Genomic DNA, 24,789 nt, shown 5'->3' with positions numbered 1-24,789 from the left:
AGAGAACCCCACAGGTCGAGCAGATAGAAGCTGGTGGAGATGGGGCGGAAGCCAAGGTAGCGCTGGCCTTGCCCCGGAAGCTTCTTCTTCATGGAGCTGTTGTGTGTAAGTGCCTTTGGTCCTCGGCCAGTAGAGATGCGTTAGACCAGGAAGAGGTTTTCAGAGTTGTTTTTTTACCAGTTTCCTTGCCCCATCTTCCCTCAGGCACTCCAAGTCTGTACTTAAAGCCACCTGAGCTCACAACCATCAAGCAAAACAAAACAGAAAAGGAACTGGACAGAGGTGGGGTGGATTTCATATCATTTAAAAAAAAATAAAAACAATACATGTTCATGGTAGAAAATCTGAAAAATATAGACGAGCAGCTGAATTAAAATAAAAATCACACAGCAACGGCTTTTCAGTTGTCTTGACCTCAGGCACTTCACACCTGAGCACATAAATAAAGTCAAAGACGGTCGTGCTACGATTCAGATTCGTTTCAAGTGGTTTTTTCCCCCTGCAGACCAATAAATAAAATACTTAGCTTCTAAATCATGACACAGGTACTGCCTTGTAACCTTTTTCATCTTGCATGCATTCGTCCCACGTATTTTGTAAACACTTCTTACACCTTTAACTAGTTTTTAAGACCATGATTTAAAGCATTTCTTTGCGGGCACCTCTTGTCTTTTATTTACTCAATTCTAGGTTAGTAGTTATTTAGGTAACTTACACGGCATTCGATACCCTTTGTCAACTTGTTCTCCATAAAGGTTGTCTCAACTTGCAATCTCACCAGCTATCTCTGATAAGAGTATTTTTCTCAAAAATCTCATACTGAATAGTCTAATTTAAAAAAAAAAACCCTTAGCCAGTTTGGCGGGCAGAAAAGAGAGAGAACACCTGTGTTTCAGCTTCTTGGCTCGGATGGCTACTGCAGGGGGAGATTTTTCGGGTACTCAGCCACTTGGATTTCTTCTTGTGTGAATTGCTTGAAAATGTCCACTGCCTTTTGCCTGTTGGGATAATTGCTTTGCCCTTACTGATTTACAGGTGTCATTTGCATATTAAGAATTTAAATTCGTATTAGCCCTTCATTAGAATTCATCTCTTCTTAGTTTTCTAGAGGCCAATTAGAAAGTCTTTCACAGACGTTGCTAATTTTTCCCCCAATTTCTTGTTTGCTTTCTAATTTTGTAATGGATTAATGAAAAGGTTTACATGGCCACTGCATTAATCTTTTTCTCTATGACGTCTTTCTCTACCTATACACTTAGGAAAGGAGGAAATGCAATTTTCCTCCAACTGATGTGGAAAAAAATTAGTAAATATTAAGACTGGGCAAAACCACTTTAATCTAGGAGTGAGAGAAACAAAGGAGGCCACATCATACCTTCTGTCCTAGAAAATAAATTTTGGCTTGGTTGTTAGACTCTGCTGGGCTCTGTGTTTTATTTATTACTAACTCTCTTTGCCCCGATAATGAGTGTCTGTTTAAAAAATGCCTTCTCAGATTTGCTCGACACAGCAGCTGAGGTTGTTATTCTAACATAAGCGGTTTCTCCCCTCCCCACCCCGGCCCCCCAGAACTCGGCCATCTTTTTAAGCATATCCACATGGAGGAGAGCTCAGCCCCAGAGGCAGATAAAGAGAAGGAACACTGAGCTTCTTGACTCCGTAGCTGCTTTCCCCCAAGTGTGGACCAGCCACGAAGCGCGCCAACGCCCTGACTCGCCCACAGGACACTCTTTGCCAAGCAGGTGCCGGGGCCACCTTTTACAGAATCCTGTGACAGCCCCCTGACCACACCCCTGACGATGCCCATTCAAAGGGCCTGGGTGGAGCCCAGGCAGCAGCATCTTTGACAAGATTCCCAGCGGGTCCGTGGTCTACATCAGCAGAACCCCTTTCCAGGCCAAACCCTTTATTTCACAGTTGAGGAGAATGAAGCGGAAAGTGGGAAGGTATTCACAGGTTCTCCCAGCACAGCCCTCCCAGCCCCTGCCAGCGTGCAGAAACCTCAGGCACCTCCCACCCTACATCGCCTCAGAGCTACTCGGATTTTACCCAGAGTCTCCATTCTTGGGTCCATTCAGGATGACCGTAGCGGCAGGTGGTATATGAGTTTTTGTGGCGATCGTAACAAATTACCCCAGACTGGGAGGCTTAAAACAACAGAGGTGTATCATCTCACAGTTCTGGAGGCCAGATGTCCAAACTCAAGGGGTGGGCAGGGCCATCGTCACTCTGAAGGCTCTCGGGGAGGGTCTTCCTTGCCTCTTCCAGTTCCTGGCTTCGCGGGCAGTCCTTGGCCTTCCTTGGCCCGCAGCTGCCCGGCCCTCCTCTGGTGGCCTCAGGGCCTCGTCCTCCATGTGTGTCTGTCTCCACATCTTCTCTTCTTCTTGGAAGGTCCCTAGTCATTGGATTCAGGGCCCACTCTACTCCAGGAGGACTTCAATTTGACTTGATTACATCTGCAAGGACCCTATTTCCAAATAAGGTCACGTTCTGAGGTTCCGACAAGGATACGGATTTGGGTGGTGGGGACACTATGGTCAGATAGTGGTGGGGGTCAGTCAGAGGGACCATCTTCACTCAAGGACGGCCAACAGAGTCACTGCAAGAGCTCTTGCAAAATCCACATGCTTACATCGCCCAGGTCCACCGAGCCAGAACGTTTTAAAAGTGTTTCCCACACACGAACGAGTTCCGTTCCGAGAGCGCGTTCGTAAGTCCAATTTGTTCATAAGTCCAACAAAGTTAGCCTAGGTACCCAACTCACACAATCGGCTACATAGTACTGTACTGTAAATAGGTTTATAATACTTTTCACACAAATAATACATAACAAACACAAAAAAATAAAGAAAACATTTTCAATCTTATAGTACAGCACCAGCTACATCACCGCTGCTCTTATGCTAGCTTCTGGACATTCCGGGCTTGAAATAAAGGTAGTGGACTGCCGTACTCTATACAGTCCTGTACAGGAAAGTACACAAAAGCACAACCACTTGTAGAGGTTGCACGCACGTGACGATGTACGTCAGACACGTGAACTAACTAGCGTGACTGGACATGCGCAAGCGCGTCCGCACCTTTGAAAGTTTGCAACTTGAAGGTTCGTATGTAGGGGACTTACTGTATATAGTGTGTGTCCCCTCCTTAGAGGAGCTGTTGCTGGGGGCAGGTGCTGAGCTGGTCCCCACATCTAAGGTGGCCCTGGGACAAGTTCTCACTCTCATGGTGACATGTGAGTGGACGTGACGTGACGGGGTCCCTTCCCAGTCCGACCATCTCAGAAGTGGCTGTGCCGGCTTCTTTCTCCTTCTCCCCGACCACCAGCTGCATGAGCAGGACCACAGAGGTGGGGGTGGGGGATGGGGGTGGGCAGGGCCCCAGAGGAAGGATCCTGAGTCCCTGAATGACCTCGTGGAGGGAGACAGTGACCAACCCACTGCATCAGCCCACGACTCGCGCCCGGACACGTGGAGTGGTGGTCACGGCAGCTAGCCGTCATCTTAACTAGTGCAGGATCCTGGCGAGGAGCCGCCGGTGTGAGCCCTCCACAGTTCTCTATTCCCCGCGTCCTCTTCCCATCACCTCTGGACGACCTCTGATTTGAATATGTGACGAATGTTTCGTATCTTTAATAAAACAGAACTCAAAGGCATTTTCCACCAACCTTAAATAGGGACCCACTCCTTAAAGCTGTCCTAGAATTGAATAACAGGAAGGCACCGATGATCCTGAATAATTTCCATTTTGTCTTGGCTGCCAGGACGTTCAGAGTCAAATTTTATGTTTAATTACAGCACCTAACTCGTTCCAGATTCCTGGAAATCGATCTGCGCCTTCTCAGTGACTTCTGATCAGCCTTTGTGCATTCTCATGGTTTATGAGCATAAACCAGCTCCGATTCCTTTTTACATTTGGTGGCTAATAAATAATAAAGGGAGACACACAGACATCGAGGTTGGTGGGTGAGCTTTGCGCTCTGGGCTGCGGCACACTGATTCTGGGGGCCCGCAGAACCACTGTCAAATGCAAAGCAGATCCTGTTTTTAAAATTACCTCATCAGTTAACGGAATGAGGAGGTATTGCTCTCCTGCCAAGGACCTGGAACATGCCAGGTACCCGGGAAGAATATGCCGACCTGCAGCATTTTGCCATCAGGGAACTTGTGGTCTAGTCGGGGAGACAGGTGTGCTCATGAATAATCATAGTATCAAGCCAAAAGAATAACAATAAACACCACGGAACACAGGACAAGAAAGTGTGAGTCTGCAAAGGAGAGAAACACCAATCTGGACCGGAGAGATGAAAGGAAGGTGTCACGGAGCCGAGGCATCTAATCTGGGCTTAATGAGATTAAATCTTGAGGGGCGCAGAGCAGGAATGTTCGCAGCACCGAGTACCCAAGGCCGAGAGAACAAAACAGCGGGCGCGGCATTTCTGAGGGATCTTTTCGTAGTTTGTTCTTCATTCCCCCACCCCCTTGCCCCCTGGGGGGAACCAGCCATCTCCTTTTTATCATTATTTTTTTGTTTTCTACTTAATGTGTAAAGTTACTCAAAATATTCACTGTGTCCTGGCATTACACTCCGAGTTTTTCCTAAGATGAAATCAAAATTCACCAGTCTCGAAGGTTCTGACCTTCGGGAACTTGATGGAAGTCTGACATGTTTCACTTGGCAGGCGCCGGGGTTTCTTCCCGTGCCAACAATGAGAGACTAATATAATGTCGGTTTCACATCTTGATTCTCCAGAAAATGCCTCTGGCGTTGCACTTTCTGTAACATAATGGGGCAAACAGGACAATTCCAAGAACTGTGCGCCAGGGTCCTCCGGGGACGCGGAGCTGGCTTATAATTATCGAGGGCGAACGTTCAAAGACCCCATGACTCAGCACCTAGCCCTCCCCCTCGCCCCCCAGGAAAACGAAACAGCGCATCACAAAAGTGGCTGAGAAAATCCCCTTTGAAAGCGCTGCTGAAGCCAGGAGCAAACAAAAAGTTAAAGAGAGTTCTTTCCCATGGGCGCTCACCCCCCTCACGCAGGATGACTGTGCAAAAAGGCTCACTTCCTGCACTGCTTCCAGAAATTGTGGGTTGGGGGGCAAGGTCGGGGGGAACTTAGGTCGGCCTCTTGGTGCCTTTTTGTAAGTCTCCCTCTGAAGGGGAAAGACTCCGGATCCTCCAGCGGCCTCCCGTCTCCACGGCCACCCCTGACCACCGGGCATCCAAGGAGTCCCACATGGCCTCCAACTCCTCGGGATGGGGGACCCGCAGACCTCCCTAGCTCCCTGAGCCTGGACAGCCTCTCTTCCAGTTGGCCCCCTGCCACCTGTGTGCGGCCCTCTGTCACCCACAGGACCGCGAGCCAGCGGCCTCGGGACTCACACCTTCTGCTGATGCCTGGGGAGTGTGGCGTGCAGAGGGGGCATAACTGGGCTTCGTTAGATGAAGGAATGACCACAGAGGGAGAGGGTAGGAGACGCCGCCCGGGGCCACCAGGACAGGCTGACGACTGCTCTCTGTGACCTTTCAGCCAAGAAACGCTTCCCTGGACATCACCACTTGGATGCATTACTGCAGCCACCGTCGGTCCCAGAGGTCCCAGTTTCTAGGCCAGGAAAAGACCCCCTGCCGAGGCATGAGTCCATCCCGTGGCTTAGAGGACAGGACGGAAATAATCCCTCCCAAGGCAAAGTCCGAGCACCCTGACCAAGGCGGACTGATGGTGGGCAGCCCCAAGACAATTCAGGTGCGCACCTCCGGGTCAGGTCGCAAGTTCATTCATTCGTGCACGCACCCGTTCATTCAGATCTTACTTCTCGAGCATCCACTATGGGCTGGGCCCTCAGGTCACTGTCTCCGAGGTTTCCTTCACTGCCTGGGGTTGGGTTCCGTAGGGCAGGCTTAGCAGGGGCTATGGGCCGTGCCTGTTACCCACAAGGCACTAGTCACTGAGGAAGAGTGACCCTGTGACCTCAGCCAGCAATGCCCCCTCCCCTCCCTCGACGACCTCATGACAAACCTCACTAATTCCTCAAGCGGAGCCCCATCTCATGGGGTCTGTCCAGTGGAGGAATCGCTGATAGACTCAACATCATCCTTATCTGACCTCCGGGGACCTTCCCAGGGCCATGACCCCAGCAATACCTGGCCCGAGGAGTGGGGTGTCTTGGAGACAGATGGGCCCCCAGCGAGGGGCCCATATATCATCCCAGAAAGAGCTGTCCTCTTTGTATATTCCGCGCTAACCTGGGAGGGGCCCGGGCAGGACGCAGATGGGAAATCGGATCCTTTCGAAAAGCAGCAAAGATAACGCAGCAAGAGGGTCAGGCCTTCCTGGGCTTTTTCATTAACGAGGCATGTCCAGAACATAGGCCAACAGGCAGGTGCCGTGGGCCGGGCTGCAGACACCCGCCCTTCTGGCTTCAGCAGCTCTTGCGGCTCTGAGGACACAGTGACGGGCAGCAGGAGCCACACGCCTGGACGGTCACACACGGCCAGACGTGCCCCGGTGACAACGGGACCTTGGGAGGCCCGGCGGAGGCACGATGTCCTTGCTGTGAGCCCAGGGCTCCAGGTCACGTGGAGGGAGCCCTTCGGAAGGCTGGGAATACCTCCTGAGGACTGGCTGTGTTAGGAAGTTTGGAGTTCCTCGTGCACATGGGACCCAGAACCCCCTGGCCCACAGGGTTGGGGAGTCCCTCCACTGGGCTCCGTAGACGGTGGGTGGATGGACGGGAAGAGCTAACCCCCTGGGTCCAGGGGGCGCGGTGGGGAAAGGCTGCCCTTTGGCGTCCAGCAGACCTGGGCTTCCACGCTGGCCCACCTCCCTCCAACTGTGTGGCTTTGATCGACTTCCTCAACCTCTCACAGCCGAAGCTTTCTTGCAGAGCCTTCTTGCGCACCGATCACTGGCCTCGGCCCGGACCTGCCACATTGTTCTGGTTGGAAGCAGCAGGGACAGGAGTGAGAGCTGGGGTTTGGAGGCACAGGGTTGGGGGTCAGTCTCTTTGACTTTGAGGGTGTTACTGAACCTCTCCAGGCTTCCTTTCCCCCTCTGTACAACAGCAAGACAATAGTGCTTCCTAGAACCGTGGTTAGAGGCATGGAGGTGAAGTGTGCAGTGCACCCAGCACCTGGAATAGAATACCCACCCCGAAGAATTATCACCGTCCCCCTACGGCACTCACCTCCCGTTGCCTCATCTGTAAAATGGGGTGATAGCTCCTTGTTTTCAGGATGCTGGGCAGCCCCGTGAGAGGCACACGGCTTCACATGTGGGAAATACTTGAGAAGCGGTAATTTCCTCTTCTTCCTCTTAAATACCCGTAATTGCCTTAATTCTTAATGACGCTAAACAGTCAAGCAGTCCCAGGAGGTCCCTGATGGAGCCAACAGGTACTAGGATGGTCAGCAGAGGCATGCTCAGGCCTCGGAGCTCCCAGTCATCAAACCGGAAGGCGTCTTCTTTCCTCATCCCCGGGGACCCCCTGCAAACGGGTTCATTGGGTGAATTTTGTTCTTAATGGGTGTGGAGGAAATATTCCATCGAGTACTCAAGATCCCTTCTGTCCTTCTCCCCTACCAACAGAACTCAGAGAAAGATCACAATGCCCAGGCTCTCTTGCAGCTAGAGGTAGTCATGTGAAGCCATTCTGACCAATGAGATGTGAGCTGGGGTCGTTGCTAGGAAACCAGTGCTTCCTTGATCCTGCTTCCTCCCTTTCCGCTTGACAGGCAGAGGAAGGGGGCTGCAGCCCTGCTGTTTTCATTTAACAGTGCATCCCTCTTTTATGAGCTCCCTTAGGCTTCCTGAAACTGCTTAATTTTCTTAAAATGACGTTATTTCACTTTTGCAATCTGTAATCATTTGTAAACCATTTTCGTTGGATTTCTAAACGTATCGTCTTGCGGCAATGTGCTGTGTTGGAACTACAGATGTGGTCACATTTTGTCATGACAAGAGGTACCACATTTTAAACCTCGAATTGAAATCTAATACACGTACAGAAAAGCGCAGATATCCTAAGTGTACAACAGATGAATTTTTACCAGCCGAACACACCTGAGTAACCAGCACCCGGATCGAGAAGCAGACATTACCAGCCCCCAGAAACTCTCCCTCCTCTGTCACTCTCTCCCAAGGGGTAATCGACGTCCTGAGTCTCAGCAGCGTGGGTTGGCTTTGCCGGTTTTTATGCTTGTCTGTAAATGGAATCACAGTGTGTGCGCTTGTTTCTGACTGCTTTAGTTCAACATCATCTAGGTGAGATTCATCCCGGTTGCTGCCTGTGGTTACGAATCGCTCATTCTTGTTGCTGCATAATATTTCATTGGATCAACCAACTACAGCATCTTCACGTGGAACAGCTGCCCAGTATTCCAACATGTGGGTGCACCATGCTGTATGTAACTGGTCCCTCTTTCAACGGACCAGAGGGCTTCTGTTTGTGGGTGATCACAAGCAATGCTGCAGTTATATTCCTGAACACACACCTTGGTGTACTCGCCGCCAGGGTATATCAAGGCCAATTCCTAGCTCACCTTTTTAGTTACCTACTTCTGAACCACTGGGCTTATTAAAGAATCACAGAGTACTTTTATAATGAGAAAACTCCAATAAAATGCATTCAAACTGCCAAAACACCGCAATAGCCATTCACTCACTCACTCAATCTCCTGCCCCCTTAAAGCCTCCTCTTCCTACCCCTCTGCTGAGGTACCTTGCAGCTCACAGCCCCCCTGTGGCGTACCCCTCCTGCATCTGGAAATGATTTGACAGTCTCGTGAATCTTACAGGCTCTAAGCACCCGTTAGCTGACCTAATCATTTTCAGAGACCTGAAATCAAAGTTGCCCGTGGTTCTGCCCGGCCTTCGCTTGTGGGAAACTGGAACGGGGCAGACTGCTTCCCCCGTGGTCCACATCTCAGAGAGAACGGAGGAAAAGATCTGACCCATTTCATGAAAGAAAGAGAATTCAGGAGGCCTGAGGGGGCTGATAACAAGAGGTTGTAAAATGCATTGTTAAGTGAAAAACAGCAAGGTTTGTTTAAGTCGGGGTGTGCTCCGTATCCTGTTGTCGTAAATGGGGGGGGAAGGGAGTCATTTCCATACACTTGAAAACAAAGCCCTCTCCCCACCGGTGAGGCCCCCGGGCACATGAAAGCTGTTCTTCAGCGGGGCATCTGACACCACAGGGAGATCGCGAGGGGGATGAAAGGGGCCACACTTGGATTCTGCACTTTCTTCCTTTCTGTACTGTTTCCATTTTCTAGCCATGGGCATTGTGTTATTTTTCCATTTTTTTGTGTAACAATTGACCATGAACTCAGTGGCTTAAAACGACACACATTTATATCTCACAGTTGGGAGGGTCAGGAGTCTAGGCACAGCTTCGCCGGGTTCTCTGCTTAGGGTCTCTGGAGGCTGCAATCAGGGTGCTGGCCAGGCCGCATTCTCAACAGAGACTCAACTAGAGGGAGGGATTGGCTTCGGAATTCCCTCAGGCTTTGGGCAGAATTCTTTTTCTTGCAGCTGTGCAGCTCATGGTGGTTGGCATCTTCGAGGCCAATGGGAGGGAGAGCCTTCGGCACTGAGGAGGTCCTCTGTCCCGCCTTTATAGGGCCCCACCTGATTAAGCCAGGCCCACCCGAAAGAACCACCTTTTTGATCGGCTCAGATTCGGCTGATTAAGGACTTTAATTACATCTGCAAAGGCCCTTCATCTTTGCCATCTTCTGCGGGTTCGAAGCAGGTCACAGGTTGTGCCTACGTTCAAGAGGAGAGGATCACAGACAGGTATGGGCGTCGCGGGTGGCGAGAGGTCGGGGGGCCATCTGGATTCTGCCCACTCCACACACAGGCACTGACTTGAGGAACGTTAATAGCAGTTACCTGAGGAAATGGCTTTCTCTCTCTATTTTCCTCTACATTTAAAAATTGATCATGCCGGGCTTCCCTGGTGGCGCAGTGGTTGAGAGTCCGCCTGCCGATGCAGGGGACACGGGTTCGTGCCCCGGTCCGGGAGGATCCCACGTGCCGCGGAGCGGCTGGGCACGTGAGCCATGGCCGCTGGGCCTGCGCGTCCGGAGCCTGTGCTCCGCTACGGGAGAGGCCACAACAGTGAGAGGCCCGCGTACCTCAAAAAAAAAAAAAAAAATTGGTCATGCCCCTTTTAAAAAATGTATCTATTTATTTGGCTGCGCCTGGTGTTAGCCGCGGCACACGGGCTCTTAGCTGCAGCATGCATGTGGGATCTAGCTCCCTGAACAGGGACAGAACACAGGACCCCTGCGTTGGGAGCATGGAGTCTTGGTTTGTTTTTTTTTTTTAGAAGATGTTGGGGGTAGGAGTTTATTAATTTTTTAATTTTTATTTATCTTTGCTGTGTTGGGTCGTCGTTTCTGTGCGAGGGCTTTCTCTAGTTGTGGCAAGCGGGGGCCACTCTTCATTGCGGTGCGCGGGCCTCCCACTGTCGCGGCCTCTCTTGTTGCAGAGCGCAGGCTCCAGACGCGCAGGCTCACTAGTTGTGGCTCACGGGCCTAGTTGCTCCGCGGCGTGTGGGATCCCCCCAGACCAGGGCTCGAACCCGTGTGTCCTGCATTAGCAGGCAGATTCTCAACCACTGTGCCACCAAGGAAGCCCGGGAGCATGGAGTCTTAACCACTGGACCACCAGAGGAGTCCTGATCACACCCCTTTTAAAGGAGATTTTGTAACCCTCTCTCCGCCTCCCCTTGTTAGTTTCTGCTCTGTGTGTGAGCGCCGTGCACATCCGTCCCTGCCTGCCTTATGCTGACATAATCAAACACAGCCATATATAACCAAATAGAACTTTCATCCCCATACTTTTGACCCCAATGAGATTAAACCTTAAACGTTATTCTGCAGGTGGATTTATTCCTCTCCTCCTGTGGATGGCCTCCCTGAGGCTTCTCCACCTCTTCCTCCTCCATCAGCGGCTGGGACCTCACAGCTCCGCCCTCCACAGGGAGGGATGCCCTGCTAGTGTCCAGGTTGTTTGGGTTGTCTGTTTTCTTGCTTCTACTCTTGCTTCTAACAGACATCCTTATAAATAAGTCCTCACATGCTGGAGCTTTTCCGTCTATAGGATGGATGTTCTGAGAAAAGATTTCTGGGCCCCCTCTGTGCATGTGCTGCATGCAGCTGTCTTCAAGATCACAGCGATTTGCATTCCCGTGGACCCTGATGAGCACGCTCGGTGCCCCTCACTCTCCTGCTTAAACAGTTTGCCAGACCTGAACTCAAGTCCTGGTTTCACCAGTTCTTTCTGTGTCGTCTGGGATAAATTGCTTAAATATCTCTGGGCCTCAGTTCTCCCGCCTGTAAAAGGAGGATAAGGATAGTACCTACTTCACAGGATGGGCTTGGGGATTGAATGTGTGAACACAAGGGCCCTGCATTTGCTGCGATTTGGTCTGCGACAGCCGCTCTGAGAAGCGGAGAGCAGAAGCTGGCCTTCCAAGATCAACCCAAAGCAGTGCTCCTTGTCATCCTTTGCCTCCCCTGAGATTATTTTGTTCAAGCCTGAGTGGAAACGGGTTGTAAATACTAAACCTGCATCGTCCAGACGTCGGGTCTCCCAAAGTGACAGGGAAAGCAGAATCATTAGTGTCACCATCACCATTGTCACTGTCATCCTTGTCGTCATGAAAACCCCCACTTACTGAGCACTTATATTTGTTGTGAAGTTTCCCCGCAGGAGGATTACTCTGAAGGGTGTCTCCCTTCTTAGTCCATGAATCCGACCGGAGGCGTTTGGCTCTAAGTCGCAGAAACCCCATCCAAGGCAGTTTATACAATAAGGAAAATACATTATTTTGCAGGAAAAGAAGTTTGGTGGCCCAGAGGCTCCGGGGTTGGTTAATTCAGAGTCTTCATCAGGAACCCATGTCCTTCCCTCTTGCTGCTCTTTCATCGTCAGCATATCAGCCTCTTCCTCACTGTCACAAAATGGTTGCCACAGCTCCAGCTGTCACTTACAGATGTCCCAGTGTCCAATGGAAAAAAAAACCCACAAACTGTTTCTTCTTTGTGTCTCTTTCTAAGAGCAAGAAAGCCTAGAGGAGAGCTGTGTACCTTCCACCCACGTGCCCCTCGCCAGTCTAGAGCCAGACAGATGTGCTCAGGTGAGTGAATGAATCCTGCCCCCAACACTTACTACATGGCAGCGGGTGAACCGATTCACCTCTCTGTAACCCAGCTTTGTCACCTATAAAAGCTGATAAAGGGACTTCCCTGGTGGTGCAGTGGGTTAAGAATTCGCCTGCCAATGCTGGGGACACGGGTTCGAGCCCTGGTCTGGGAAGATCCCACATGCTGCAGAGCAACTAAGCCCGTGCGCCACAACTCCTGAGCCTGCGCTCTAGAACCCGCGTGCCACAACTACTGAGCCCGCGTGCCACAACTACTGAGCCCGCGTGCCACAACTACTGAAGCCCGCGCGCCTAAAGCCCGTGCTCCGCAACAGAAGAAGCCACCGCTATGCGAAGCCCGCACACTGCAATGAAGAGTAGCCCCCGTTCGCCGCAACTAGAGGAAGCCCACACCTAGCAACGAAAACCCAACGCAGTCAAAAAATAAAGAAATTAGAAAAAAAAAAGAAAAAATAAGCTGATAAAATAGTATCTATTTCAAAAGTTGTTGTGAAGATTACATGAATTATGAAGGCCAGTCATGCATTTTTTTAAGACCCTTACTGTTATTGTTGTCCCTCTTGTCGTTGTTATTATTGCCAGCCCAGGGCAATGTCTGGCTTAATAAATACTTGAGTTGCTGAGTGACTGACGGGAGGGAACTGTCACGTCGCAGGACCCAAGGAAGGGGAACGAGGTGTGGGAGAAGCGGGGGTTGACAAGTGGCCGGCACAGGACCACCCAGCGTGCCCGGACTTAGCGTTAGGAGTGACTGATTCCGCCCTGCAGGAAGATGCTGAGCCCGCGGGGCCCGGCTGGCTGCCCCCAGACCGTCCTGGCCTCTTGTTTTTATCTGGCCTGCCCGCTGGCCCTCGGGCTGACACTCGGTGTCATTACTCTGCTCCAGACACTCAGGTACCAGCTCATTTGTCAATCAGCAGAAGCGTTTCAGCTGTCAAAGACGCGGCGATCTCTGTGCAGGCGCAGCGACCTTCGCAGCTGAGAAGGCCCCCAGCTGCTCTGAGCGGAGCCAGCAGCCCTAGAGGACAGCCCTGGGAGAGGCTGACGCTGGGGGGTCACTCAGCCCGAGGGGGACAAAGTACCCCCTCACCCCCAAGGGGTACAAGGATACAAAACAGAGCCTAGGCCTCTGGAACCGTGGCCCAGGGCCCCGACGCGCAACTGAATCCTCACATCACTTCTCCAGCTGAGCAACTCTGGGCAAGTTACCCACCCTCTCCGAGCTTCCAGTCGCCTTCTGAAAAAATGAGAGTCCGTCCGGGCTTTGATTCTACAACCACCTCCCAGAATGAACGGGGCAGCCCAGGGAGGCGGGAAGCATGCTGGGTGGGGGGGGTGAAGACAGAGACTGCAGTAGCAGCTCTGACCCTGAGGCCCTAAGAAGTCACTTGGTGTGCCTGGGCCTCAGGCTCCCACACAAAATGAGAAAGGGGGGGGTGGGATTTAGACACGTTTGCCTTGTTACACCAGCGTCCTTTACACTGTGGGTCTCTGCACCGTGTTGGGAAATCAACGCAGTGGGCGGAACCCAGCGCTCTTTTAAAGAAATGAAATAGTATTGAATAGAAAGGAAAACGAAAGGGTCAGTGAAGGCAAGGACTGTTTGGAAAGCTTTCCTGCAACTCCTCGCGCCTGCAGGAACGGGGTCCCAGTGTAAAATGAACTACACACTGTGGGCACGATCGAGAGGGTTTGAGAGTCACCTCCTGCCACACGCACCCTCAGGATCACCGTTCACTTGGTCACTGCTGGGGGCCAGGGCCCTGGGTCAGGCCCTGGGAGGAGGGGAGGGGGGAGGGGGGCGGTGTTAAGCTGAGCCCACACCAGACGCAGCCCCGCCTTCTCGACCCATCATCTTTTAAAGGCGCGATCTCTGCACTGAGGGAGCCGCTAGGAACGGGTGAGGGGCCGTCCTAGCCGGGCAGGAGGGCGGCGATGTGGCATTTCTGCTGAGGCCGAAGGGACCAGGGCCAGGGAGAGCCTGGGCCTGAGGCGCTGGGTGTTCTGGACCCGGGGGGGTGGGAGGGGAGGGAGAAGAACAGGCAGGGGTGGTAGCAGCTCCAGGTAAGGCTGCAGGGACCCGGTGAAACGACGCGTGTCCAGTTCCTCACACACACGCGGCCACACGGCTGCAGGACTCAGATGGCCAGAGCTAGAAGCCCCCGGGTCGCCTGCTGTCATCGCTCCTGATTCCCCTTATCCGCTGGCCCTGTGATCTGGGGCGAGGGGCACAGAGCTGAAAAGCTGGGCCGGTCCAGCACTTGCAATCCCACGCAGGGAGGCCGATGTCGCTAATCGTCCTTGTCCCACATCACCGGATGGGGTAGGTTAGCGAGATGGGACCAGAGACGAGTCAGGTGGCCTGAGGGTGGGTGGATGGGTCCCACGCACGGCATGAGGAGGGCCACCCGGGAGGCGGGGGCCGCGTGGGCGCAGCTCTGCTGTCTCTGCTCCTGCAGCGATGCGGTGCTGTAAACGCAGGTGGCTGAGTCTCCAGGAGGAGAACACAGGGAACAGGCCACCCCCAAGCCCCCGCTCAATCTTGCTCCAGCACCTACACCTCCCTCTACCCCAGAAAGGAGCCTGAGACTTATGTGGCCAGTTCTGCAACCCTGCCAGCTTCCTGTCATTGCCCCTTGAAAAAGAGAAAACTCCCGTCGTTTTAGGATTAAGTAATCAGCACGTCATTTATTTCTCCAAACCACAACTGCAGGGCCCGCTGGAGATCTGGCATCAGCACCACGGAAGCACTGGGCCCGACGGCTGAGCCCGACTTGGACCCCAAGGAAGATGCAGCTGGTCCCATCGGCCAGGGGCCGACTTCCCAACTTGGCTGCAGCCGGAATGTGGAAGTGGGGGCGGGAAGGGCCAGCCTCCGAGGCCCTCTGACAGCCACCTCACCTCTCTGGACTGGACTCACCTCCGTACAATACAACAGCAACCCGAGCAGGGCAAACACTGTGCTGAGAGCTCCCTGCAGGCCAGGCCTGCTCAGAGAACTGACCTGGGCTATTGGATGTCATCTTCAAAAATGGCACCTAAAAGGCAGGTGCGCTTATCGTCCCACTTTTACCAGTAGCAGCGAAAGCTCAGAGACGCTTGCCCAAGGTCACACAGCCAGAGTGGGGCAGCCCTGACCCCGAAGCCCAAGCTCTCGTGACTCCCACCTTGTCCAGTGGCCCAAAGGAAGGGTGAAGTGGAGCTTGTGAGAATACCTTGGATTTTGAAAATGTCAATCCTTTATTTCATGAATCAAGGGCAGTTTTACCCCCAGTGTCATTCTTAAGCGCACAATTCAATGGCTTTTAGTATACTCACACGTATGTGCAACCATCACCATGGCCATTTTAAAACGTTTTCATCACCTCAGGAAGAAACGCCTGCCCTCAGCAGTCACTACTGCGATTCTCTCTGTCTCTGTGGATTTACCTATTCCGGATGTTTCATACAAATGGAACCATACATGTGGCCTTTTGAGTCCGGCTTCTCTCACTCCGTATGGTGTTTTCAAGGTTCATCGATGTAGCATGTGTCAGTACTTCATTCCTTTTATTGCCACCCAGATTCTGGGAACAAAGAACCATGGGGGAGACAGAATGTAGTCCAGAGCCCGGCACAGGGCAGGAGCCACTGCCACTCTGGGGCCGCTTGTTACACGGAATCGCCTTGGGAAAACTCTAGGGCAGCAGCTGACTGTCGGGGGGTTGGAAATGTAGGGGAGCCTATAAAATACTTGGCACTTTGACATGCTCCCCACCAACAGCAGGGCCTACGGCCCTAGTCTTGAGTCTGGGTAGATTTCTGACTTGACAACTGAGTCCGGAAGTGACACCAGGCCAGCTCCAGGCCTGGCCTTTCAGAGGACTGTAAGTCCCCCTGAAATTGCCGGTCAGAAGTCCTCCTTCCCCGAGGCCGTTATGCTTGCAGCAGCCCAAGTGCCCCAGGCAGAAAGGGACACAATGCATCACCTGGCCCCTTCCCTGCCGTCCCAGCCCGAGCTGAGCTGCGAAAGGCTTCCACCTGCGCTTTGAAGATAAACCGAACTCGCTGCATCTTTTCTGCAATCTTGACCCACCAAAGAGGAAGATACAGTAATAATAAGTAACCGTTTTAAACCAGTAAGCACTGGGGTCATTCGTTACAGAGCCGTAGGTAAAAAGCAGCAGGGCGTTACCGTCTCAACAGTCTGCTCTTCTCGTCCCCAGATGCTCCTCTGCTTCCCTCCATCCCACACAAAAACGTTTTCAACCCCTCTCCAATCAAGACACCTTGGAAATCCCACCATGAACGATCCCAGCTCCGAGCCCAGGATCTGTGGGGGACACGTGGTGGTCTGCAGGACGGAAGGAGATGTGGAGATTCTTGGCGGAGCATCTGAGTTAAAAGGACAAGCCTTCCACCCACCCCCTGATGTGCAGAGGTGGGGGCTGGGGAGGAGGGTCAGAATAACCCCAGTCAGCAGTCCCGTCCAGAAGGAGGACCTGGTCTACGGCACTGCTCACAATTAGCGGCGGCTCAGGAGGGCGCCGCCCTGCAGGCGGGAATGGGCTCTGGCCAAGCCCCCTGGGCCTCTTTTGCCCTGGGAAGATTCCTCCTTGCCCTACATCCTCCTGGGCCCCCTGTGAAGTGGGTGTCGGGGCATGCCCTCCTTGGAGCCACATTCTGCCTGTAGAAGGTGGGAGAGCTCATCTTTCCCTGGCAGTGTGACCCTCATCAAAACCCAGCCAGCCTCCCTCCTGCTTCCCTGCAGAGGGTCCCATGAGCCAATGAACCCACCCCGGGGCGCCTTTCGGGATGTGGTGCTCAGACATAGTTCTTTACTTTGTCGTCTCCTGTGCTTCTCTTTCTGGTGTGAGAGGGGGCTGCCTGGAAGGGATGCGCTTCTCTGGGAAGGTCTCACCATTAATCTCTGCAATGAGTCATTTTGTCCAACCGAAAGCACTTACTGGGTACCACACCATGAGTCTGCTCTGGGCCCTGAGAAAACTTAGTTAAAATCAGTCACAGAGGTTTTCTCGGACCTCTGAGTACTTTCGACTTTGCTTTTTTTGTTGTTGTGATGTTGAGAAGCGTCTGGCTTTTCAATATTGCAAACCTTTGATTGCCTTTCATTCTTGCCACAAATGAGCCACCTTCTGGAGCCTGTCCCTTTTTATCACGCTTTGCCAAGCGTGGCCAATCACCATGTATTTTGCACTGTGTTCCAACCTCTTTCCCGAGGTCTGTGGGTTCATCCGGTATATCAGCAGCAGTCAGAGTGACGGGGGGTCTGGTTAACACAGGTTCCAGCTGTCTGACCGCTAAGCCAATGGATGCTGCATGTTCTAGGTTTCTGTTATATCAACACCCACTGCCGGCACTGATTTCTGTATTAGTCCCGACAGGTTACATCATGCTGCGGGAACAAACTAAACCCCACCCTGTACCGTCAGTTCTCCTTGGTGTCCTCCCACAGATGCAGGGTTTCCCTTGACTAATTGTTTCGAAAATGGTGGTTCCTCCATGCGGCCTTTCATCTCATCCCCAGGAAAGCATCCCACGAGGACAGGACATTGCCTATTCCTCCTGTACCCGCAGGGGCTAACAGGCCTGGCACGAAGGGTCCACCCAGTAAAGGCTTCCTGAAAATGGACAAAGGAGTGGGTGATTTAGGGGATGGATGTCCAGTTTAATGCTTGATAAAGGAATGGCGACTAACTGAGGGAACAAAGAGGGAGAGAGGGGAGGGAGGATGGAGGGGAGGGAGGGAGGCTGCGGCTCCATCATTCTGAGCAGATTATGGTGGTGACCCAGGACCTATTTTCCTAATTTCACAAAACCTAACAGAAATTGTACATGAACCAAAATCAGCGTGACTTTAAGGTCAACTTTCACTGCTTTTGGCACTGGTCGTGCTGATTATCTCATGCTCACATTGGTGGCCATAAGTGTGTGTGATGAGCAAGGAATGAGGAAGCTGTTATCATTTGGTAGCAAAAAAAAAACCTTTCAAAACTGAGGATCTGAGGGGGTGTGATAACGGGGTGGGGTGTGGGGCGCGGTGGAGAGCCTCTCCCCCAGCGAATTGCCATGGATATGAAAACAGAGAGATCCGGTATTAAGAGTTTTTAAAGCAAGGCTCTCAAGTTTTAAAAGCGACCCAAATAAGATATTATAAAATGAACTTATTTCTGGGCTAGTAGCGAACACTGTTTAGAAGAGGCTCTAGAGTGAATGCGGAGGACCCAGTTGCAGGCTGTGTAGCCTCTGCCCTGGGGTCGCTGTCACCACGGGCGGAGCAGGGACGGGGGAAAGGCTGGGGCTCTGTGTGTAGCTGGGCTCTGCCCAGTGGTACCTGATGACGTGAGAGAGATTGCAGAAGGGTGGGACCTCGAGGTCCTCAGGGCAACACTCTTCTCTGTGCTCAAGTCCTCTTTGCAGGACCCCCATAAGTGCTTGGATGCCTCCCCTGACGGAGAACTCACTACGGCACAGGCAGGCATCGTTGCACAGCTCTGTTAGGCTAGGGGAGGGGCCCGTCACCATCTCTACCACCTCCTGTCTCGTCCAGTCCCTCCATCAGCCCCGTGAGGTTCTTATCGTGAAGCTCTTGTAGACCGACCCTGGGGCTCACAGAGGTTAAGTGATCACCTCAAGTAGGGACCCAAATCCAAGCCTGGATAAAGCTGGGTCCTCCCATGACCCCCATGCCTTCCCAACAGCAAAGCTGCATCCTCACGGGCAAGGAGCCTTGTCTGCTCTATGAAGATGGCCGCTCTCGGTCTGGGGGCAGGGCACGTGGAGCTAGGGTCCGCTCTCCAACCCCACGTGTCCTCTCCTGGCCTGACCCTTTTGCCAGGCGACGACATCAGCTGTGGGCAAGCCGTTCTCAGTCCGAGTTTGGCCTGAGATGTTGTCTCCAGGTTAGAATCATTTTCATCAAAGGCGGGTTTGGGTTTTTACTTTTCTTTGTTTGAGGGCAGCGGAGGAGGGGGATCCTTTGGAAACATCACATTCTCTAAAAAACTATGGGGAAACATTTCACTTCCCAACAGTGCAAGGTGAAGGATGCTTCCAGCGAGCGTCATTTCGGTAGCTCATCTCCAGGGAAGGACACATACGAGGCACCTCCGTGGGCAGGCACGGCACGAGGTGCCTACCCCAAAAAGCAGCTTCTTTATCTTCACAACAACCCTGAGTCCCCTGTACTGGCACCATGTTTTAACGAGGAAACCGAAGCTTAGAGACTAATTTTCCAAAGTAGGGTAACCAGATGGGTTCCCCCAAGGCACTGCACACAGTTGATAAGGATTCGTGGACCAAACCTGAACGAGTGATAAAGCCCAGACTGAACTCAAAACAAGAACAAACAAATGGAACAAAAAGACAGAGCGTGGGAAGTTAACTAATTATAATCCATAGTGTTATCTTGTATTTTACATTACATCATGTAGCTTTTATAACTTTTTAAAAACTTCCTTTTGATCTCTAATAAATAACAAAAAATTAATGTGTGCGTGCACGCGCGCACACACACACACACACACACACACACATGCAGAGAACTCACTTCTCGACTTGACACACACTTGGCTGAACACATTGGTCCAAGCACCACGCAGAATCTGAAACATCCTTTCTGCACCAGCGTTGACCCGGGAATCGAAACAGGACATTGAACCTCATTAACAAGTTTGGACCTGCAATGTATCTACTGCAAAAACATTTCCACTTATCAGGAGATGGCATTTCCTCAAGGGACAAGAGCATCATGCTGGAGGCGTGACTGAGTCCAAGGGAGAATCTAGGCTCAGCTCTCCCCAGCAGCCCCTGGCTCAGTGACGGGATCAGTGTCCTGGGGCTGTCACAGCAAATGACCACAACCTGGGGGCCTAAAACAACAGAAATGTATTCTCTCATACTCTAGAAGACAGAAGTCCAAAATCAAGGTGTCCCCAGGGCCCTGATCCCTTTGGAGGCTCTAGCGGGAGGGTCCGTCCTGCGTCTTCCAGCTTCTGGTGGCCCCAGGCACCCCTTGGCTTGTGGCCACACAACTCTGGTCTCTGCCTCTGTCCTCCATGGCCTTTCCCTGTGTCTGTGTATTCTCCTCCCGCATCTCTTACAAGCACGTGTCCTTGGATTCAGGATCCACCCTAAATGCAGGGTGATCTCATCTCCAGGTCCTTATTACGTCTCTGAAGACCCCATTTCCAAACAAGGTCATATCATATCACAGGTTCTGGGGGTTAGGACGTGGACATATCTTTTGGGGATACAACTCAACCCACTGCCGTGACCACAGGCAGATCAGACTCTCCCCGCAGAGGAGGTCTCCATGACAGTGAGTCTTAGGAGCGGTGAGCTTATCTGCTCATTCCCACCGGCATCACACCCCTCACAGCGGACGCCCGAGAGTTTCTGAAGGAACACACGGACAAGTGAATGAAGGCGTGTCTAGCCGAAGCCTCGCAGAGCGTGGGATGGCGGCTTTCCCATGCCGTCCAGGTTTTCGGGTGACTGCAGCCCTTGACTCCCTGCTCTGCCCCTGGGTGAAGTGGCTAGAACAGCACCAGTCTAGCTAGTGCCCACTGCGAGATTAGGCGTCCTCAAGGGACCTGCAGATCCCAGAGGCATTGAGAGAAGAGGCATCCTGGGCATCACCAGTCCAACCTCCTTACCTGCCAGGTGAGAAAACTGAAGCCCGGTGGGCGGGCCACAGATCTGCGCAGGTCACCCAGGTCAGCAGCAAGGTAGAGTCTAGAGGGCTGGCCCCTGCTCCTCCCGTGGAGATCCCCCATCACCACCATCATCGTCATCGTCGTCGTCGTCATTCGTCATCCTCAACCAGGACGGCGCCCATGATCTCACCCCCTCCTCCGGGCGCTGTCCTCAGCATCTCACATGAATCTCCTCTTTAACTTCCCTGCAAACCAGTGCTTCACACAACGTCCTCACCCCCACTTTACAGGTGGTACGACTGAGGCTCCCAGGTGTGAAATAACTTCCCAAAGGTCTCACTTCTCACGGAGGGAAGTGAAGCCACGGTTCTCATTTAACTTGTTCTGACACCCAAGCCAGGGGTGCCTGTGACCACAGCCAGACTGTGTTCCCACAACTGAAAACAGGAGATTTCTCATGAGAGCACATAAAGTTTAACTGGAACGCGACCACGCCTGTTCCTCAGGGTATCATCTGTGGCTGTTTTCCTGCTGCAATGGCACAGCTGAGTAAGTGCGACACAGACGGTACAATTTGCAAAGCCTAAAATATTTACTCTCTGGTCCTTTACAAAAGTCTCTGCTGATGCTCTATACTGCTCGTATTATATTATAGTATATTATATTGTACTGGAGTATGTTTTAGTAATTGTATTAGTCATACTATATCACGGTCACTGCAAAAGCTACCACTCAGCAAAGATCCAAGAGCTTTGCATTTATGATTTCTTGGTCTCTTCACATTTGATTCTCACATGAAATCCACCAACGGTTAATTTCCAAGGAACTGAGCATTTCTAGAAGATGACGGCCTTCCCCTTGGTAGTCCTATTTCCACAGGTACATTTTTCCAACTGGATAATCCCCAAAGTGGCCAACTTAGAAGAAGAAAGAAAGAAATGAAAAAGCCCAATAAGTTGAACTGCTCACATCCGAACCAGAAGGTCCCTTCATGCTGACGTTCTATACGTCGGGGAATTTTATGCCAGAAAGTGACTTTTCTACATCAATAACGCATCACCCCGTCCCCGACGGGAAGTGACATTACAAAAGCCGGAAAGGACATCAGACACGCTGGCTTGGCAGCTACATGCATATGTGAAGTTGCTGTCAGAGTTCAAAGGAAGGGCTGCAAGGTGGGGCCGCTGCACGGCAGCATCACCCATAATGCTTTTACCTCGTGGGACAGGGCACGGTGACAGCCTGCTTTGACGCGGCCACCGGCTTCCTGACGCCCAGGCCGAGCTGGCCGCGGGGCCTGCAGGGCTGGGTTTGGGTGGGCTCTGCAGCTCCAGGGATGTTACTTGGTCCTGCACGCGCCACCCGGCTCACCGGGCTCACACGCCCGACAGCCTTTGCAGGCACGGCCAGTGTGGACCGTCACGGTTGCCGGGGCTGGCCCACACTCTGAGGCTGGCTTGTTTGGAGCACTTTCTCTGTTCCCTGCACTGTGCTAAGTAGGAAGGCACTGTCTCGTGTCTCTTGTGTGGCCTGACAAGGTAGGAGCAGTCATGGCTCCCCCTTTATGGTTGGGGAAACTGAGATGGATCGAGATTACCCAGTGTGCCCAGCATCACAAAGTCAGGGGAGGAGCCACGACTCAAACCCAGAGATTTCACCACCTGTAACCACCAGGCTCACTGCCTCAATCTGGAAACCTCCTTGGGAGATGCAGCCAGGCAAGCTCAGGCAAGGTTAGACCTGACGGTGTGAGGGACTCGCCTCTCCAGATAAGTCACTGAGCCTCCACTTGGGAATGATGTTTGCATCAACCTTCGTGGCAAGACGGGTCAGGGGAATGGGGCAGCAAAAGGAGATAAGGCTCCTCTGGCCAGACAGGTGACTTGGCTTAGCCACCTGACTCATTAAACTGCTTGGCGAACTCCTACTCATCCTTCAAAACCCAGCTTAAATATTCCTTCCACCATGAAGTCCTCCTGGTCCCATAAACAGAACCGATCAACTCTTCCACTGTGCCCATGCAGTGTATGTGCTGTAGATGCCTCTGTTATGCCTTGCAGGTGTGTGTCTCACCCCCCTGTATGGTGAGTTCATCAAGGACAGAAATTGTGTTTGATGCACTTAGATCCCCAGCTTGTAGGAACAGAACAACAGCAAACAGTGTTGACGAAGCATGTACTAGGTTCTGGGCGTTCATCTAAATGCATCCGATGCACGAATCCTTGAAATAACCTAGGAGATGGGGTGGCTATTATCCCCAGTGGCTCAGCCTGCAACCCTGAGCACGTTACTTAACCTCTCTGTGCTCCGGAGTTCTTATCTGTAAGATGGGGAATGATCACAGCAGCCACCCTGCGGACCACTGGAACCAACATGTCCCAGCTTGCAAGCACTAACTATTAAATTTTAATAAAATTTGAAAGTGTGCCACTATTAAAAATTAAATTCTGGACACTTGAAATAAATTGTATTAAAAACAGGTAATAAACACTAAGAAGTCACCACTTGCTAATTACTTTACTATATTTTACTGTTATCTGCTCTTAGGTGATTTATGTCTATTGAATCACTATGGAGGAAACGCTAAGTAGATGTGAGCATTCCCGGCTCCATCCGTGTTCAGTGACAGCTGGAGATCAGCCGCCAGGAGAGCATTTATACCATGGCATTCGGCAGATGCTACACATCAGGAATTCTCCTCCTAGAGAGCGTGCTGCTGAGCGTTCACCAGCACACCACCATAACTGCCGGCAGTGAACTGGCAACGCGCATTAGCCATTGTTATTGTTACTTGATGAACAAACCACAGAGATAAAATAACCCACCAAAGTATGAAAGATCCAGACACGATCCCAGACACCGCAGTTCCAGAGCTGGCCCCTTAACCAGCCAGAAATCTGGGCACACCGCAGGCAGAACAGGGGCCAATAAATGCTTGTTGGATGAACAAACATTAAATTAATGGGTTTCAAATCTGCTGGCCACAAAATTGCCTGGGGAACTTTGCTAACACAGATTTCCCCGTAGCCTCTTCTGTGCCGAGCTCCAGAACATGCGTTTTCGGTCAGTGTCCCTCCCAGGGCTTCTGATTCTGGACCCGTCCCTGTCTGGATTACCAGCCTCCACCCCCAGCCTGCTCCTGCCCTGGCTTCTGTGCCCACCGGTCCCGCCATCCGGCCTGGGGGCGAGTGGCGGCTGTGAGATGGGGAGGCAGATCAGGGCAACAGAATGCCCCAGTCTGCGCACAGGCATGAACCAAGAGGCCTCCTGAAGACCAAAGGTTGTTCTCAGGCCTCCTCCAGCCGGGAGCGGGGAGCTGAGGGGCTGAAAGTTACCCTGAGCTGAGAAGCCTTGGCCACATTCGTGTACACGACAAGACGAAACGGGGTGAGAGGTGCAGAGCGCAGGGAAGTTCGTGGAAAGTGGCCGCACTGCCTCTCCCTTAGTCTCACAGCAACCATGTGAGAAGAGCAGAGGAAGCACGCAAATCATCCCCCATTTACAGACCCGCAAACTGAGGCTCAGAGACAGACTTGCCTCAGCTCCTCACTGCTCGGACCTGGAGCCTTGGTTTCCAGGCTGTGTCTTCCCTCAAAAGCGGGTGTGAGGAGAGGGGTGGAGGAGATGGAGTTGGGGGTCCCTGTAAGGCTATGTTTATGCATTACCTTGGCTCTGCTACTCACTGGCTGTGTGACCTTGGGCGAGTGTCTTAGTCTTTCTGTGCCTCAGGTTTGCTCATGTGAAAAAAATAGGGAAATAATTGGCAGCCTTCCTGTATGGTTGCTGCAAATTAACAGTTGTAGAGATGCTTCTTAGAATGTTACACCAAGTGGGGTTCAATAATGTGAGAAACAGCAACCACGGCATGTATCGATACTGTCGCCTTTAGATATTTTATGGCCTCCCCTGGATGGCTCTCTTCTTTGAAAGGCAGCATGCTAATTTGGGGCACAGAT

Source organism: Monodon monoceros, unplaced genomic scaffold (genome assembly GCF_005190385.1).
Source record: "Monodon monoceros isolate NGI ecotype Baffin Bay Population unplaced genomic scaffold, NGI_Narwhal_1 Super_Scaffold_10, whole genome shotgun sequence".
Classification (NCBI taxonomy): Eukaryota; Metazoa; Chordata; class Mammalia; order Artiodactyla; family Monodontidae; genus Monodon; species Monodon monoceros.
The sequence above is the reverse complement of the archived record's forward strand: the minus strand, read 5'-3'. Positions refer to the sequence as shown.